The following is a 19,115-nucleotide window of genomic DNA, read 5'->3' as shown; positions in this document are numbered from 1 at the left end:
AAGGTTTTTTTTTTGCAAGGCAAATGGGGTTAAGTGGCTTGCCCAAGGCCACACAGCTAGGTAATTATTAAATGTCTGAGACTTGATTTGAACCCAGGTACTCCTGACTCCAAGGCTGGTGTTTTATCCACTACACCACCTAGCCGCCTACTCATGATTTCTTAAAGAACAATAGTAACCCTTATTATTCATATACCGTAACTTGTTCAGCCATTGCCCAATTAATGAATATCCTCTCAACTTCCAAATCTTTGCCACGCAAAAAGAGCTGCCATAAAGATTTGGGAGCATGTTACTCTTTTCCCAATTTTTATGGTCTCTTTGGGATGATTATATTCTTGGATCAATGTATATGCACAGTTTTATTGCCATTTAGGCATAATTCCCAATTGCTCTCAGAATGGCTGGATGAGTTCATAACTCCAGCAACAATGCATTAGTATCCCAATTTACCCACAACCTCCTCAACATTGATCATTTTTCCTTTTTTGATATCTTAGCCAATCTGATAGGTATGAGGTAGAACCTCATAGTTATTTTAATTTGCAACATTTTTTTTTAGGTTTTTGTAAGGCAAACAGAGTTAAGTGGCAATTTTGATGACTATTGCTTTATAATATAGTTTTAGATCTGGTTTAGCTAGACCCCCATCCTTACATTTTTAAAAATCAATTTCCTTGATACTCTTGACCATTTTTTTCTCCAGATGAATTTTCTTACTATTTTTTTCTAGATCTATAAAATAATTTATGGCAGTTTGATTGGTTTAATGAATGGAATATTCTTAGTTGAACAATGCCTACCATATGATGAAATGCCTATTTTACTACTTGAACACTTTTAAAGTCTGTTTTGAATAAATAATGGAAAATACTTCTTTCAGCAACATAATTTTTAAAGACTAATGTCGTTTTATTTCTATTCTCAATGATTCTCAATGATTATGACATACTTTGGTTACTGTTGAAATTTGAGAAAAACAAATAAGAACAATGTGTTAGAGCTACTAATAAAATTGAGATTTAAGTACAAAAGATTCTGTAAGAATGGGCTGACAGGTAAAAATTTAAGCACTGGACTAAGCAAGGAATTTTCTTTTCTATGTTCAGTCCTGTGTCCTACTTCCTTATAATGTGAATAAAGACACCCAGTGAAGTACATGACACAGAGTTGGACAAAAAGTGTTTATGAGAAATAAAATTAAATTAGCCAAATACAATATTTAGCAGAATTTTTCAAAAAAAAAATCATGCTTAGAAACAAATGCCAATAGGATACAGATGAAGTAAGTCAAAGAAAAAAAAGATAATTATCACTGATTCTTATATTTTATTTTCCTTACCATTACAACCATCTGACCAAGTGTATAGGATTTCAAAGCAAAAAAAAAATAGTCTTGTACTTTCCTGCCTTACACTTTATCTTGGACCTCTTTACCCTCCCTGGAAACATTGGTCTGAGAAGGGGACCTACCAATGTTGCCATTCAATATTTTTCCCACGTAACTGATGGGGAATTATTGCCAGCCTCTTCATTTTCTCCACTTCTTTTTTACAGGGTCATCTCTCAGCTCAGGTCCCAAAGTATGAGAAATTTCTTTTCTTTTGGAGATGGGAAAGAAGCTTCCAGATATAATGAGTGGGTGATATCTGGGACATACTTATCTCCCTTTAAAAGAGGTATTTTACATGCAATATAAAAAAAGAATAGTTGGAAATGAAAAGATAGAGTTGACTGAGCAGATAAACAATTTAATTTCATTTAATATAAATGAAAAAATACTCAAAATACCTTAACGATGCAAGAACACACAAATTACCAACCAATTAAGAATTCTGTAGGTTAGTTGAAGCAACTTAGTTTTAACTATAGGACCAGTTGAGAGCCCAAATAATTCAAGCATCATTATTGAAATTCAGATTCTACCAAAAGGGAATGAGAAGACAGATAATAAAGAATAGGTAAACCAGGAAAGAGAATTTCTGCTAAATCCCATGAGGAGTCACTTGAAGGAAGTCAGAGAATATTTTGACTTCTTACTTGGTATCCTCCCCTCCCCTCCTTGGCCAATGAAGACTCATGAATTTCAAAGAATTAGGAGGATTTTTTGACTTCCTATGACAAAACAGAAACTTAGAATTTTCTCTTAGAAAAGCAGTGTCCAATAGGTATCAAGTACAAAAATGTGTGCAGATTCATAGTTCTACAAAGAGCTCATGAAAGTAGCTATATCATTTTAAAAAGAATATCCTATAAAAGGAGAAAAAAAGAATTCCAGTAACTAGGAGCAATGAATTATAGCTAAATTCCCAAATATCCAAATCAAAGAGAAAATACTACAATTTGCTGGAGAGAAACAAGTCAACTATCATGGTGCTACAGACAGGATTACACTGGTTTTGGCAGTGTTTACATTAGGGGTTCATAGGACTTGAGTTATGATATTCCAGAAAATGAAAGAGCTTGGATTACAGCAGAGAATCAATTATCCAGCAAAAATGAACATCCTTTTTTGGGAGAAAAGATGGACTTTCAACAAAACAGGGGACTTCCAAACTTTTCTGTTGAAACAACCAGAGCTGAACAGAAAATTTGATCTCCAAGTACAGGACTTAAGTGAATCATAGAGAAGGTAGACAGGAAGGTCTAATTATGAGGAATTTAATGATATTGAACTGTATGTATTCATGCTTGGGAAAAAGATACTGATAACTCATATGAACCTTTTCATTTATAAGAGCAGTTGGAAGAAGTCAATACAAGACAGAGGAGGGAGTTGAATATAAAGATGGAGTCAATGAAAAGTACTCAGAGAAAGGGAAAGGAGAAGTAGACTGGACTAAGATATTTTACACATAAGAGTGAAGAAAAAACTTTTGCAATGAAATGGAAGGGGGGAGGCAAGAGGTAATGAGTAAGTCTTCATTCTCATCAGAAATGATTCAGAGAGGAAATAACATGCACAGTTAATAGCATACAAAAATAGCTCTTATCCTAGAAAAAATGAGAGGGAAAGAGAAGGGATAAGGGGGGCAGGGGGAAGGGAAGGAGGAGTAGGTGATAGGAGAGAGGGAAGATTATGGGCAAGGGTAGTTAGATACTACACACTTGTGAAGAGGGACAGGATAAAAGGGAGAGAGAAGAGAATAAATGTGAATGTAGAGAAATAAAGCTAATAATAAAGCAACTGTGGGAAAAGATATTGAAGCAACTTCTCTGATGGTTTTTATTATAAAGAAGGCAACACATCTCAGAGACAGAGCCAATGGAATCTGAACACAGACTGAAGTACCCTTTATTTTTTTTTGCTCACTTCACTTTTTTTGAGGTTTCTCTAGCATTTTGGGGGAAGGGATTTTATGTTTGCTTTTATATGATTATTTTAAAAATATGAAAATAAATGAATAAACCATAAAACAACTCAATGAATAGATAAATCTTTGATTAATTGAAGTTTAAATAAAAGAAAAACCAAATTACAAGTGTCAAAAATGAAAAGGATGAATTCACCTCCTATGAAGAAGAAATTAAAGTAATAACTCAGAGCTATTTTGCCTGATAGCCAATAAATTTGACAATTTAAGCAAAACAGATGAATATTAGCTAAAATATGAATGACCCAAATAAAATGAAGATGAAATAAAATACTTAAATAACTCCATTTCAGAAAAAGAAAATGGACAAACCATCAATGAACTCCCTAAGAAAAAAATCTCCAGCACCAGATGATTTACAATGAATTCTTCAAATCACTTAAAGAACAATTAATTCCCATTCTCTATAAACTGTTTTAAAAATAAGTGAAGAAAGAGTTCTGTCAAATTCCTTCTAGTATACAAATATGGCACTGATAACATAACCAGATAAGTTAAAATAGAGAAAAAAATTATAGACCAATTTCCCAAATAAATAATGATGCAAAAATTTTAAACAAAATGTGATCAAAGAGATTACAGCAAATTATCACTAGAATCATACACTATCATCAGGTAGGATTTAGACCAGTAATAGAATTGGCTTATTATTAGAAAAACTATCAGTATAATACCAACAATTAAAAATAACTGGAAGACCTCCAATTGTAGAATATAAATGTAATGGTACACCACTGTTCTATATGAAATCATAGGGGGCAGAACTTCAGAAAAGCCAGTAAAGACTTGCATGAACTGATATTGAGTGAGTTGAGCAGAACCAGAAGAATGTTGTACACAGTAACGGCAACTTTGGGTGATGATCAACTATGATAAACTTAATCATTTCATTAGTACAATAATTAAAAATTCTAAAAGAATGGTGATGGAAAATACTATTTATTTCCTGAGAAGAAATTGTGGAGGTTAGCTGCAGAACAAAACTTTCTAACTTCAATTTTTAAAGTTATCTTTAATTATGTTTCTCTCTAATTTTCCCTATTCAATTTGATTCTTCTTTCGCATATGATTAATATGGATTTATGTTTATTATAATTATACATGTATGACTTATGTTAGATTGATTTCTGTCAGGGGGAGAAGGGGGAGAAGAGAGGAAGGGAGAAAAATGTTAAACTCAAAACCTTGCTAAAAAGATTGTTGAAAACTATCAATCATTGCTTAAAGTTGGAAAAATTAAGAGGACAAAGAAGCCCCCCAAACAAAGATAACAAAACTAACAGAGAGCATATGAGTATCTCAATAGATGAAGAAAAAGCTTTTGACAAAATACAACACCCATTCCTATTAAAAACAAGAATAAATGGAACTTTTCTTAAGATGATAAATAGTACTATCTATAAACATCAGTAAGCATTGTACACAATGAAGGTACGTTAAAAGCATTCCCAATAAGATCAATAGTGAAGCAAAGATGTCAATTATCACCAATTTTTCAATATTGTATTACAAATGTTGATTTTAGCAATAAAAGAAGTAACAGAAAATGAAGGAATTAGAATGGGGAGAAGGGAAAAAAACTCACTTTTTGTAGATGATACAATGGTATACTTAGAGAATTCTATAAAATCAACTAAAAACTACTTGAAACTATTAATAACTTCAGAAAATTAGCAAAATATAAAATAAACTCTCATAAATAACTAGCATTTCTATACATTGCTAACAAATACCAGAAGTAAGAGATAGAGAAATTCCATTTAAAATACCTGTAGACAATATAAAATACTTGGGAGTCTAAATACCAAGGCAAACCCATAAATAATATGAAAACAATCATGAAATATATTTTCATATAAGTAAAGTAAAATTTAAATAATTGGAAAAATGTCATTGCTCTTGGGTAGACAGAACTAATATGATAAAAATGGCAATTCTACCTTAATTAAATGATTTATTCTATGCCATGCCAATCAAACTATCAAAAAATATTATTCAGAGGCAGAAAAAAAATGGAAACAAAATTCATCCAGAGGATCAAAAGTTCAAGAATACCAAGTGAGTTAATGTAAAAATACAAAGGAAGATGTTCTAGTCCTATGGTACTGGCTAAGAAACAAAGTGGTGGGACAAGTGGAATAAATTAGGCACCTGAAAAAGACAGTAGTGAATGACTATAGTCATCTGCTGTTTGATAAAACCAAAGATTCCAGCTTCTGACCTCACTTCTGGGAAAACTAGAAATTAGTATGGCAGAAACTAGATATAGATCAGCATTTCATTCCTATATCAATATATGGCCAGAATGAATACATAATTTAGACAGAAAGGTGAAATAAGCCTCTTTAGAAGAACAAGGAACAGTTTATTTACCAGATCTCTGAAAAGTGGACTTTATTACGTAACAAGAGATAAAGAGTATTATGGGATGCAAAATGGACAATTTTAAATTAAAAAGTTTTTCCATAAATAAAAACAATGCAACCAAGATTAAAGGAGATACAAAAATTTTGAAACAATTTTTACAGCTAACATTTCTGATAAAGGACACACTTCAAAAATATAAAGAGGAGTCAAATTTATAAGAATGCAAGTCATTCCCCAATTGATAAATAATCACAGGACAAAACCAGACAGTTTTCAGATGAAGAAATTAAAATTATTTATAGCCATACATATAAAACATTTTCTAAATCATTATTCATTAGATATATGAAATTAAAAATTCTAATGAAGTTGTGAACTGACCCAACCATTTTGAAGAGCAATTTATAACTATGCTCAAAGAATAATAAATGCACAACCATTTGATCTAGCAATACCACTATTAGGTATATATCCAAAGAGATTATAAAAGAGGGAAAAATACAAATGTTCAAAAATATTTATAGCAGCTTTTTTTTGGGGGGGTAGCAAAAATTGGAAACTGAAGGAATGCCCACCAATTGAGGGATGATTGATCAAATGAATGGAATACTATTGTTCTGTAAGAAATGAGTGGTCATACTTTAGAGAAGCCTGAAAAGTCTTGCATGAACTGATGCTAAATGAAGTAAGCAGAAACAAGTGAATATTATACTCCATTAGCATTGTGAGATGATATACTTTGATAAATAAATCTCTTATAAACAGTTCAAAGATAAAGGACAAAGCTGAGAGATCTTGCTATGGATGATGCCTTCTAAATCCTGAGGAAAAAACTATGAATTCTGAATGCAGAAGAAATCACACTGTATTCATTTTTGAAAAACTTAAGTTTTTCTATCTTTCTTCTGCTTTTTTATCTTTCTCTTTAGTTCAAATTCATCCTCCATAATATGACTAATATGGAAATATGTTAAATATGATTGTACATTCATGAGCAAATGGACTTCAAAAAAGCCTGAAAGATTTACATGAACTGATGCTGAATGAAGTGAACAGAGTCAGAAGTACATTGTACACATTAACAATAATATTGTGTGATGATCAACTATTATAGTTTTAGCTCTTCTCAGCTCTTCTACAATGATCAAAGACTATTTTAAATGATCTGTAATGGAAAATACCATCCACATCCAGAAAGAGAACTATGGAGTCTGATTGCAGACCAAAAATACTATTTTCAATTTTTTTTCCAATTTTTTTATGCTTTACTTTTCCCTGCACACATCTTATTTCCCTTTCCTCCAAATTCTTCTTTCACAATGTGATTAATATAAAAATATGTTTAACATAGTTATACATGTATAACTGATATCATATTTTGCACCATCAACTGGAGGAAGGAGGGAAGGGAAAGAGGCAGAAAAGTATACAACTCAAAATCTTACAAAAAGAATGTTGAAAACTATTTTTTCATTTATTTGAAATGATTAATAAATAATTTTAATTTTAAAATTATTAACTCCAAAAAATAATTGTGTCTTGTCAAGCCATATTGAAGAGTTTGGGCAGCCAACATATGCTTGTAGACAAATAAATGATATGATTAAAAAATTTAGGAATTTAGGAACTCTGAATTGGCAACAATCGGAAGCAAAATGTCCAGTTAAAGTGCTCTCAGATAGAATAAAGTTAAATTAAGCAGTAATCAATATTTTACACCTACTACTCTATGCTTGAACTTCAGGAAGACAAAAGACTGTTGCAGATATCACATACCTAGACTTTGTTTCAACTTCCTCAATCAATTCCTTTCCAAGTCTATTGGTTTAGAGTAAGTTGTTGCCTTCAAGTTGTCTCCCAAGAGTTGTCTTTACTAAATTATTCCAGATGAGATTATTGATCCATTCCTAGTATAGAAGTCAAAGATCTTAAATAAGATGCCAACATTTCTTCTCATCTCCTAAGTATCAAACTGAAGTCATTATATCTTCATCAAAGAGTTAAAGTAGTTCTAAGAGGAAAAACCTCCCTTTTCCTTTTATTTTCTTCTTACCTACAAAATACACAGTAAAATTTTGATATGAAGGTAAGAATGGGGGAAAGACCATTGGACTTAGTAGGACAATTGAAGAAATAAGAGATTGGTAAGATCCATCCAGTATTTATAATTAAGCTATTTCTTTATCAAAGTCACTCAGCCACAAGAATTCCAGTCTCAAGTATAGTTCTTTTTGTCTGAGGTCCTCCTGACTCCAGGGCTGGTGCTCCATCCACTGCACTACCTAGGTGCCCGATACACATGATATTAACATACATTTTCTAGTCACTTGTACAATTTAAACATTTAAAGCTTCTATTTTAGGGACCAAGGTTAAAATTTAATTAGACCACTGGTAAATTCCCCTTCTGTTTAAGTTATTTATGAAACACAATTCATTACAAGTAATTATCTATTATCAATAAATAAAAATTGAATGCCACAAGTCTTTTATACCCCAAATCCCTTTAATATCATGTAGCAACAGCAAAATATTTCCGATTGAGGTATAATCACCAGTAAAATTCAATTATTGAAATGCAAATAGAATAGTTAATTGCCTAGTAATTTTTCCCTAATGCTCATGTATGTGTTCATGTATGTGTCAAATGACTTTTAGTAACTCTTCTACTCATTTATTTCCTTCATGTCAATATGCCATAGGCCTAATCCAAACTGCATCAATCTAGAGAAACCTGAAAATAAAATATCCAGTTGTCAAAAATAGTTGTGTGAGTGACCTATTTATTTTTAATGTCTACAATCTAAATATGGATCTCAAGGGTAGTATGTGAACATTTTGCTTTTTTTCTAATATTTTAAATACTGTTGAGAACAGAGGTAGGCAGTCTATTTTTTACAAAATGATAGCTATATTCTAATTATAATGTTGCCACCCTGCTTTTCCCTTTGCTGTCTTCAGCTAGGGACCTGGCATCTCAGATCACTGTATCATGATATTTTACATCCCTAACTCTGATTAAAAACACTAGTAGCAGTCACTGTTAAAGCAGGGAAAGTTTTTGGTGAATTGCTGTACACATTTTCTTATCGTTTTAAAAATTCTATCTGGCATTGGAGTTTGGAAAACTGTTCCAAGCCATCTAGTATAATACTCCCATTTTATAGTTGAAGCAGAAGCAGACGTGGTCAGAACTGGAACAGCAGCAAGGGGGATAGAAAGTAGAGGAAACAGTAAATCTAGGTCTTATTCTCCTATAATTAATAATATAATATAATTATTATATAATAAGGCATCTAGGTGGCACAGAGGGTACTGGCCTTGGAGTCAGGAAGAAAGGAGTTCAAATTCAATCACAGACACATTTACTAGCTGTGTGCCCTTGGACATGATCCTTAACCCCAAATGCCTCACATCCAGGGTCATCTCCAATCATCCTGATTCATATCTGGTCACTGGACTTGGATGACTCTGGAGGAGAAAGTAAGTAAGGCTGGTGACTCAGAGCCCCTCTCCCGCTCAAATTCAATTCTTGTGCTTGCCACGAAAGACAAACATCATGATTAAGAAGGTGTAAGGGAGAGAGGATTGACAATCTAGTCATTCCAAGCTCAAAAAAAATGGGCGAGGGTAAAACTGCAACTTTAGGAAAGAACGGTAAGTCTGGACGTGTTTATAATCCAGAATGGAGGTGGTGCCCCTTGGATATTGAGGGGTATTTTCCTTATTGTTGTAAAGCACAACTGCTTTTCCCAGAGATATTCAAATTGATTCATACTAAAAGTCTGGAAAATTTGAGATTCACTACAAAGGGAAGAGAAATTACCTTAGTTTTTCATAGGCTCGTTCTGTTTCATATTTTCTGTTGGATAGTTTCTTCTATATCTTATTTATATTGTTAGGGTTGCTGACATGAGAATTATGGCAATGGTATCTACATCTGTAGAAACCTATATACAAACTAGATTTTCATGATACCATGGAATAACTATCATGAGGCAAAAGTGAACCAAATTCTGACATTCCTGTAGGAAAATCTTAATGAGGATATGATTCAAAGAGGAATTTCTAGGAACTTGATTTAGCCCAGTCACATTTTCTATACCTTACCATTTCCTGCCTATTCTATACTATTTGAACATAAAAATCATCATTCTTAGAATGTACTCCCAATGTATCTTCATCTATTGGAGTCTTTTTATTCTTTCAAAATTCATACTAATTATAATAAAATCATAATTGATATTTGCATAGTGATATGGCTGCAAAAGACTATAATACAAAATTTGATTTGATTTCTCCCTGTTTGTATCTTTCATAAAAATCTTCTTCATATTTGCAATTCACAAATGCAGTTAACTTGGTATATATATATATATATATATATATATATATATATATATATATATATATATATATATATATATATATATATAACAATTCTCTCTCCAATGGACTGTGCTTCATGAAGGCGGAAATGATAATCCCCCACTTTTTTGTATCAATATCTAACATATTATTCTGAAAATAGGATGACACTTCAACTGATCAATGATCTGATCAATCTTCAACTTTCACAAACCATGCAAATGACAACTTCTTTTTTTATTACAAGAGATTCTTGTCTATGTCTACCCTTTGTATTACTGAACTTTCAAATTTTTAAAAATTTCATAGGTACAAATGCCTCCCTCAACTATAAATCCTTACTCTTATACCATTATCAGCTTGCCTCCTATTCTGGTCATACAATTCCTGGATAATAATACCATTTTATGAAATTTTTAAAAAGCACATCATTGCTAGCAATACACTATAAACAACCTGTGATCATTACATGTCCATGTAATAGCCTTGGTCATGGGCAGTTTTGAGTCTCCTGAGCTGACAGTGCCTTTTGACTCAAAATCAAATAGGCATTAAATTGTAATATGGGGAAATTATATATTATTACTTAGCTGTAGGTTTTAGTTTGTCAGCATATATTTATTCAATGTCAATATGCAAATAATTATTATAAATATTGATGATTCAGAGCAAAACAAAACAAAATAGTTTCAATCTTCAGAGAGTCTGCATTTTATTAAGATGGATGGAAAAACATGACAAAAACAAAATGCAAGGTAATTTGACAAGGGAGAGAACAACGGCATGGGGCGAGGTGGTAGTAATAGATTTGGCATAAAATATTGAACAAATTTTTTATTATTTATTCATTTATTTTTCATCCATATACATATGTATAGTTTTAGGTTGCAAAATTTCCTTCCACCCTCCCTTCCTACCCCACTCCCTTGAGTGGTGAATAGTCAGATTATATATATATATATATATATATATATATATATATATATATATATTTTAATAAACATGTTTACACATTAGTCATTTTCAGGCTGAGGAATTAGGATGATGGGAGAGAGATACATAAAAGATAATTTTTATAAATGTTGTTTTTGTTTTGTTTTGTTTTTCTTACTCTGAATGGGGATAACATTGTCCATAGTCAGTCTAATATGGTTGTTATATCTCTCTGAACTGCTGAGAGGAGCTGCTTCCATCAGGGTTGATCACCTCACAATGTTGTTGATAATGTAAACATTGTTCTCTTGGTTCTGCTACCTTCACTTAGCATCAGATCCTGTAAGTCATTCCATGCTTCTCTAGAATGCAACCATATATGGTTTCTTATAGAACAATGATATTCCATAACACCATAACTTGTTTAGCCATTCTTCAATTGATCTCCATCCCCTCAATTTCCAATTCTCTGCCACTACAAAGAAGTGCTGCTATGAATATTTTGGAACATGTGGGACTTTTCCCATTTTTATTATTTCTTCTGGACATAGGCCAGAATTGGAATTGCTGGATCAAAGGGAATGAACACTTTTATTGCTATTTGGGCATAGTTCCATATTGCTCTCCAGAACAGTTGGATCCATTCACAACTCTACTAGCATTCTATCAATGTCCCAATCCTCCCATAACTTCTTCAACATTGATCATTTCCCCTTTTTTCTCATCCTGGTCAATCTGATAGGTATGACATAACAGTACCTAGTAAAGCAATAAAAAAATTAGGATAAGAAACATTTGTTAGTGTTTTCCATTAGCTGTTAGTATTCCCTATTTATCACCTCTCACCTGCCATTACCACATTTGTACAAATGTTTTACAAATGAGAGTAGATATTCTATTTATCTAAGAACTATTTTTGTGGTAGCATATATCAACTCTATGTTTGAATATTTGTAAGAAAATAAATTCAGTTGGTGTTTTATTGGAAAACATGTGAGCCAAATGCCAGAGGCAATTTCCCTTATTTATCAAGTGGTTTGTATCTAAATTTAAGCTCTTAATTCATAACATACATTAAATATTAAACAATATGAGTCAAATGTTTCATATTGGAAATAAATGTCAAAGATTCAAATAACACCAGAATAATTTATGTCACTGATTTAGATATCACAGTTAAATATTTACATAACATGGATTGAATGAAAGCAAAAACTATGCCTTTGGTATGAATGAAGTGGCATTTCTCCAAAGGGGAATAATCTTTAAGAGCTTGTTCAAAAACTGTTACAGATGTTTTATATGTTTTCATTATTTCAGTTTTTCTAATCATTTTTCTATATGTTTTATTAGCATTTCTATTCTTCAAACTGCTGTTTTTGTTCAGGTTAACTAAGAGCTCCTAATTTCATGATGCCTGTATTTATAATACTATCAATACATTACTATAGTAATTATGATGTAATCTATTCAAGTATCTTCTTGGAAATTGGGTTTTGGTTTTTCTAGTTAATTTTACTTATAAATTCCCCAAATATTGCATGTAATTTTTGTCTCAAATTCATAGTGAGACCAGAATTTTCACTGTAAAAATGTCATAAGGTCTAGTAAACAATAAGACACTAATTCACTAGAAGTGTGGGTCTATTGAGGAGTAATGTTGATGTTAAGTTGCATGAACTCTGACATTTTATTCATATTCAACAATATTTTGACACTTGTTAAAGGTTAAACATAATTAAAATGGTGTAAAATGTTCAGTTCTTCCATTTTTATCTTGCTTGTGTTTCTTTCACAATATGGCTAATATGGAAATATTTTGGGCATGAAAGGACATATAAAATTAATAACAAATTTCATACCTTCTGAAGTGTAGCAAAAGGATGGGAGGGTAGAAGAAAATTATGAACTTACAATTTTAAAAAATATTGTTTTTATTAGGAAATCTATAGCAAATTAAAATATATATTTTAAAATAAATGTTCAATTATTAACATTACAACTCTATGCACACTAGTGAGTGTATATATTGAGAGGTAGTCTGATACAGTGGATGGTATGTTACATTCAGGGAGAACTTGGCCAGATCCTACCTCTGTCATATTTCTTGTGTGGTTCTGGGAAAACTCTGACATATTTGTTGTGTGGTTCTGGAAAGTACTTTAGCCTCTCAGTACTTTTTCAACTTACTTAGATTTGCTTCCTCTCTACAAACTGTCATCCAGTGACATTATCTTCTTGCTATTCCTTAAACATGATATTCTACCTCCTAACTCCAAATATTTTCATTGGTTATCTCTCATGCCTCTAACTCTGTCCCTTCTTCCTCTCTACTTTCTCACTTCCCTGGGTCCTTTCAAATTTCATCAATAGTCTCACTTTTTTTTTTTAACAATAAGCCTTTTCTAGTTCTCCTTAGACTTAGGACAATCTCTCTGAGACTAATCCCAAATATATTTTGTGTATTTGTAATACTGCCTGGTATTGGTTAAGAAATAAAGTAATAGATTAGTGGATTAGGATAGGTTCAAAAGAAACAGTAGTAAATCATTACAAAAATCTATTGTTTGACAAATCTAAAGACTTTAATTTCTGCGATAAGAACTTACTATTTGACAAAAATTGTTGGGGAAAACTGGAAAATAGCATGGCGAATACTAGGCATAGACCCACATCTCTCACTCTAAACCAAAATATGGTCAAAATGGGTACAGGATTTAGACATAAAAGGTGACATAGATAAATTAATAGTCCAAGAAATTATCAAATCTAGGGAAAGGGGACACATTTATGACCAAACACAAAATAGAGTACATTATAAACTGCAAAATGAGTGATTTTGACTATATTAAAATTTTAAAAAAGTATTTGCACTAATGAGATCAATGCTGCCAAGATTAGAAGGCAAACAGAAAGTTGGGAAATAATTTTCACAACTAGGAGTTCTGATAATGGTCTCATATCTAATAGATATAGAAAATTGCATCAGATTTATAAGGTTACAAGTCATTCCCCAATTGATAAATGATTAAAGGATATGAATAGACAGTTTTCAAATGAAGAAATTAAAGTTACTATATATACTCATATGAAAAAAAATGTTTCAAATCATTATTGATTAGAAAAAAAGCAAATTTAAAGAACTCTGAGGTATTACCTCATATCTATCAGATTGGCTAAAATGAGGAAAAGGGAAACTGATCAATGTTGGAAATGTTGTGGGAGGATTGGGATATTAATGCAGTGCTGGTGGAGTTGTGAACTGATCCAACCACTCTAGAGAGCAATATGGATCTATGCCCAAAGAATAATGAGTGTTCTTACCTTTTGACCCAGCAATTCAAATTCTATGCCTATATCCAAAATGGGAAAAGTCCTACATGATCCAAAACATTCATAGCAGTGCCTTTTGAAGTGGCATAGAATTGGAAATTGAGGGGATGCTCATCAACTGGGGAATGTTAAACAAGTTATGGATATAAATATTAAAGGAAGACTACTGTTCTATAAGAAACCATAAATGGTCGGACTCTAGAAAAGCATGGAATGAATTATAGGATCTGATTCTGCGTGAAGGGATTAGAAGGAAAAGAACAATGTATGCAATCTTAATGGATGCAGTTGCTCTCAGCAGTTCAGAGAGCTAGGGCAACCATATTATGCTTATGGACAATATTATCCCAATCAGAGGAAGAAAAGCAAAGCAAAACAAAAGAAAAACCCTTCAGAATCTGAAGACTATTACTTTCATTTTTTTTAGCATTTTAAGAAAAATTTTATTTTTTATTTGCATATTACTCAAATATCTTGTTTAAGAGTAAATGTAATCCCCCCCATAAAAATATAAAACCTCATGAAAAATAAAGTAAAAAAAAAAGAGAAAAATATGTGTTTCAATCTGTATTCCGATACCATCATCTCTGTCTCAGGTGGATCACTTTCTTTATGATAAGTTCAACATAAACGTATTTTTCCACAGTTGCTATGGCTAATTGGAATTCTCTCTATCCATTCCTCCCCACTACTACGTATTATATTTTTTCTCTCTCCTGTCACTCTGTCCCTCTTCAAAAATGTGCTGTGGGGCAGCTGAGTGGGGCAGTGGACAGAGCACCAGCCTCGGGGCCAGGAGGACCGAAGACCACATACCACCTCAGACACCCAGCAACTACCTAACCCTGTGGTCTCAGACAAGCCACCCAATCCCAGTACTTTGCCAAAAGTAAAAAAGAAAATGTGTTATACCTGACTATCCTCTCCTATGATTTTCCCTCTCCGCTATCATCCGCCCCCCTTCACCTAGTCCCTGTTCCCTCCTTTTTCTTCTACATGTCTATACCCTATTGAGTGTGTATGCTGTTTCCTCTCTGAGCCATTTCTGATGAGAATGAAGGTTCCCTCATTCCCCCTTGCCTTTCCCCCTTCCATACCATTGCAAAAGTTACATGAATGGGGTAGCTAGGTGGCACAGTGGATAGAGCACCGGCCCTGGAGTCAGGAGTACCTGCATTCAAATCTGGCCTCAGACACTTAATAATTACCTAGCTGTGTGGCCTTGGGCAAGCCACTTAACCCCATTGCCTAGCAAAAACTAAAAAAAAAAAAACCCAACAAAAAAGTTACATGAAATATCTTTTATATGAAATATCTTAGCCTATTCTACCTCTCCTTTCTCTTACTACCAGTATATTTCCTTTTCACTCATTGACTCCATTTTTACAATATATTATATCTTCAAATTCAGCTATGCCTCATCTACAAAAGCTCCTTCTACCTGTTCTATTAAATGAGAAGGTTCACATTAGTATTAACAATATCATCTTTCTTTGCAGGAATACATGCAGTTTATCATCATTAAGTCTCTCATAATTTACCCTTCTCCTCCACTTTCTATGCTTCACCTGAGTCCTGTACTTGAAGGTCAAACTTTCTGTTCAGCTTGGTTATTTCAACAGGAATATTTGAAATTCCCGTTTCACTGAAAGTCCATCTTTTTACCTGGAAGAGGATGCTCAGCATTGCTGGGTAGTTGATTCTTGATTGGATTCCAAGCTCTTTTGCCTTCGGGAATATTATATTGCAAGCCCTACAAGTACTTAATGTAGATGCTGCTAAGTCCTGGGTAATTATGACTGCAGCTCCATAATATTTGAATTGTGTCCTTCTGGCTGCTTGTAATATTTTCACTTCGACTTGGGCCTTCTGGAACTTGGCTAAAATATTCCTGGGAGCTGCTTTTTTGGATCTCTTTCTGGGGGAGGTCAGTGGACTCTCTCAATTTCTATTTTACCTGCTGCTTCTAGGATATCAGGGCAATTTTCCTATAGGAATTCTCTAAAAATGAGGTCAAGGCTCTTTTCCTGATCATGAGTTTCAGGTATCCTGATAATTTTTAAATTATTTTTCCTAAATCTGTTTTACAGATCAGTTATTTATTCAATGAAATATTTGACATTGTCTTCTAATTTTTCATTCTTTAGGTGTTGAAATATTGTATTTTGATTTCTCCCAAAGTCATCAGCTTCCTTTAGCTCCATTCTACCTCTGAAGCTTTTGTTTTCCTCAAAGAGCTTTCTTATCTCCTTTTCCATCTGGCCAATTCTGCTTTTTAAAGCATTCTTCTCCTGAATAACTTTTTTGAACTGTTTTATCCATTTGACCTAACTTGGTTTTTAACATGTTATTTTCTTCAGCATTTTTTCTGGATCTCCTTGACTAAGCTGCTGACTTCATTTTCATGATTTTCTTACATCTCTCTCATTTCTTTTCCCAATTTTTCTTCTATCTCCCTTACTTGCTTTTCAAAATTTTTTTGAGCTCTGTCATAGCCTGAGCTCAACTTCTCTATTTCTTGGAGTTTTTAGAGGCAGAAGCACAAACTTCCTTATCTTCAGATGGTCCTCCATGGGACCAAAGTAATATTCTATGGTCAAGTTTCTTTTTTTGCTGTTTACTCATTTCCTCAGTCTGTGCCTGGTTTGGGGTGCTTCTTGAGCTTTTGAGTATTTTTGGGACACCCCGACACAAAGGCCTCAGTGTGTGAGACTCTGACTGCTTTCCTGGTCTGTGAATGACCACAGCTTATCCCTCTGCCATAGGGCTGTGGGGAAGGGAGGTCCCTGCTTTATTTGGGGTCTAGACTGAGACCAGGGTCTGAATGAGGTCAAGTCCCAGAGTCCTGTTCCAGGGACAGAGGACAGACCTTGCAGTCTCTCTCCATTCCCTTAGCCTAGATGGACTGAGTGCTCAGGGAACAGTTGCCTGGAGGCTCCTGCTGGCTGGCTCCACAGGCCTGCTTCCAGTCCCTGCATCTGGGCTTTGCTGCATGCCAGCTGCACTGAGTGCCAGCTGCACTGAGGGCCTGGGCTTTGCACTCTCTCTGGAAGAGGGCTCCCTGCTGATCTTCCAAGTTGTGATTGTTGCTCCCTGGGGCTCAGGCCAAGAAAATGTTTCTCCTGCTGGAAATCAGCACTCCCTGGAGTCCTGGGGCTCTTCCCAGGAGGCTGAAGTTCCTTTGCTCTGCCATGGCTACCCCTCCAACCTCATGGAACACAGTTTTTCCACTATTTTCAAGGTTACCTTGGGCTGGAGAATTTCCTCTATGGACATTTCTGTGGGTTCTGTCTCTTGAAAATTTAGTTTGAGGCATAATTTTAAGGTTTTTGAATTATTTGGGATAGAGCACCTAGGAGAGGCTCTTCTCCTGCTGCCATCTTGGCTCTGCCCCTACTTTCAATTATAAAAAAGACATCTCATATATTTATTTCCCTTAATCATAATTCCTCCTACTGAAAGTGACTAATCTGTAAACTTGTTTAACACAAATGTTGATGTACAATATTAACCTGATTGTTCATTGACAAAAAGAGGGGGGTGGAAAGGGAGGGTGGAAGGATAGTTTACAATTTAAAAATATACATTTGCATATGGATGAATGTTGCAACCATGTATTTGGAAAAATAAAATATCAATAAAAAAGGACATAGTTTTTGCATATTGTTCATCCAAGCTATCTCAGTCAATAAACTGTGACCTTTATAGTAGGAAAATCCTCCATCTTTTCTTTCTATAGCCAGTATTTAGGACAGTACCTGGTATATTACTGAACTTCAGTGCACTCTAAGTGACTGATTGCCTGACATGTCCTTTTTAGTAATAGCAATGTAAATTTGATTATAGCTCTCAGACTTAAAGACAAAAACATAGGGTTTGGGAATGACTCACTGGAAGCAGCAGGATAAGAAGATATTCATAAAGAATTACTTGGTTGGATAATAAATTTTCACCAATGTGGAAGACAGTGACTAGGGTAGGAGCTAGAAAAACTCATTGTAAATGTAGAGACATGACATTAAGATGTCCAGAAATTAGCCCTCTCTGTTATCTTTTTACTAAGTGACCATTTTTTATCTCTCTCCATCATTTATTTCAACACCTTCTGACACCCCTTTTTATCATACAAATTACGTTGTTGATCTTCTCTATTGTATATTTTTAATTTTTAACCATTTATTCTTTGATTCATTTGCACAATTAGTGACCACGTCACTAATAATTCTGGACATTTTTGCTATCTATTCCCTATACCTAGTGTACTTTCCCTCCTATACTCTGCTTATTGACTTCCCTGAATTCCTTTAAGTTTCAACTGAAATTTCAGCTTTTACAAGAGACTTTTCCCAATCCTTAATTCTAGTCTCTTTGTTAGTTATTTCTTATTTGTCCTTTATATAATGTGTGTATGTGTAGTTTGCTTCTTGATATCCACAGGAGAAATCACCACCTGTATATTTCTTTTTCATTTTTTAAGAACATGTCAAATCTTTATAAATAAATAGACATCCAGTGAAGAGAAAAATAACAATTCTAATTCATCTTTATATACAGAGTACTAATGGCAAATGGGTAGAGAGATTGCATAGCTGCCTGATATTCCCCCAGAGGCCTCAGCCCCAGTTGGGTCCAGTTAATGCAGTACAGTACAACACAGACAGAAGAGTCACTAAGACATTGCACATTTACAAGACCAACTACTGACTGGACAATGGCACCTAATGTCAGGCCATTTGTTCTG

The 19,115-nt window shown here is 33.6% G+C and overlaps 1 protein-coding gene across 1 annotated transcript in view; it reads right to left on the bottom strand.

Moving 5' to 3' along the window:
* The window catches only part of DOK6 (docking protein 6), a 709,371-nt gene that overhangs the window by 546,771 nt on the left and 143,485 nt on the right, over positions 1-19,115 (bottom strand). The window lies entirely within an intron of this gene.

This window comes from Macrotis lagotis, chromosome X (assembly GCF_037893015.1).
Source record: "Macrotis lagotis isolate mMagLag1 chromosome X, bilby.v1.9.chrom.fasta, whole genome shotgun sequence".
In the NCBI taxonomy this organism is placed as follows: domain Eukaryota; kingdom Metazoa; phylum Chordata; class Mammalia; order Peramelemorphia; family Peramelidae; genus Macrotis; species Macrotis lagotis.
The sequence above is the reverse complement of the archived record's forward strand: the minus strand, read 5'-3'. Positions and strand labels throughout refer to the sequence as shown.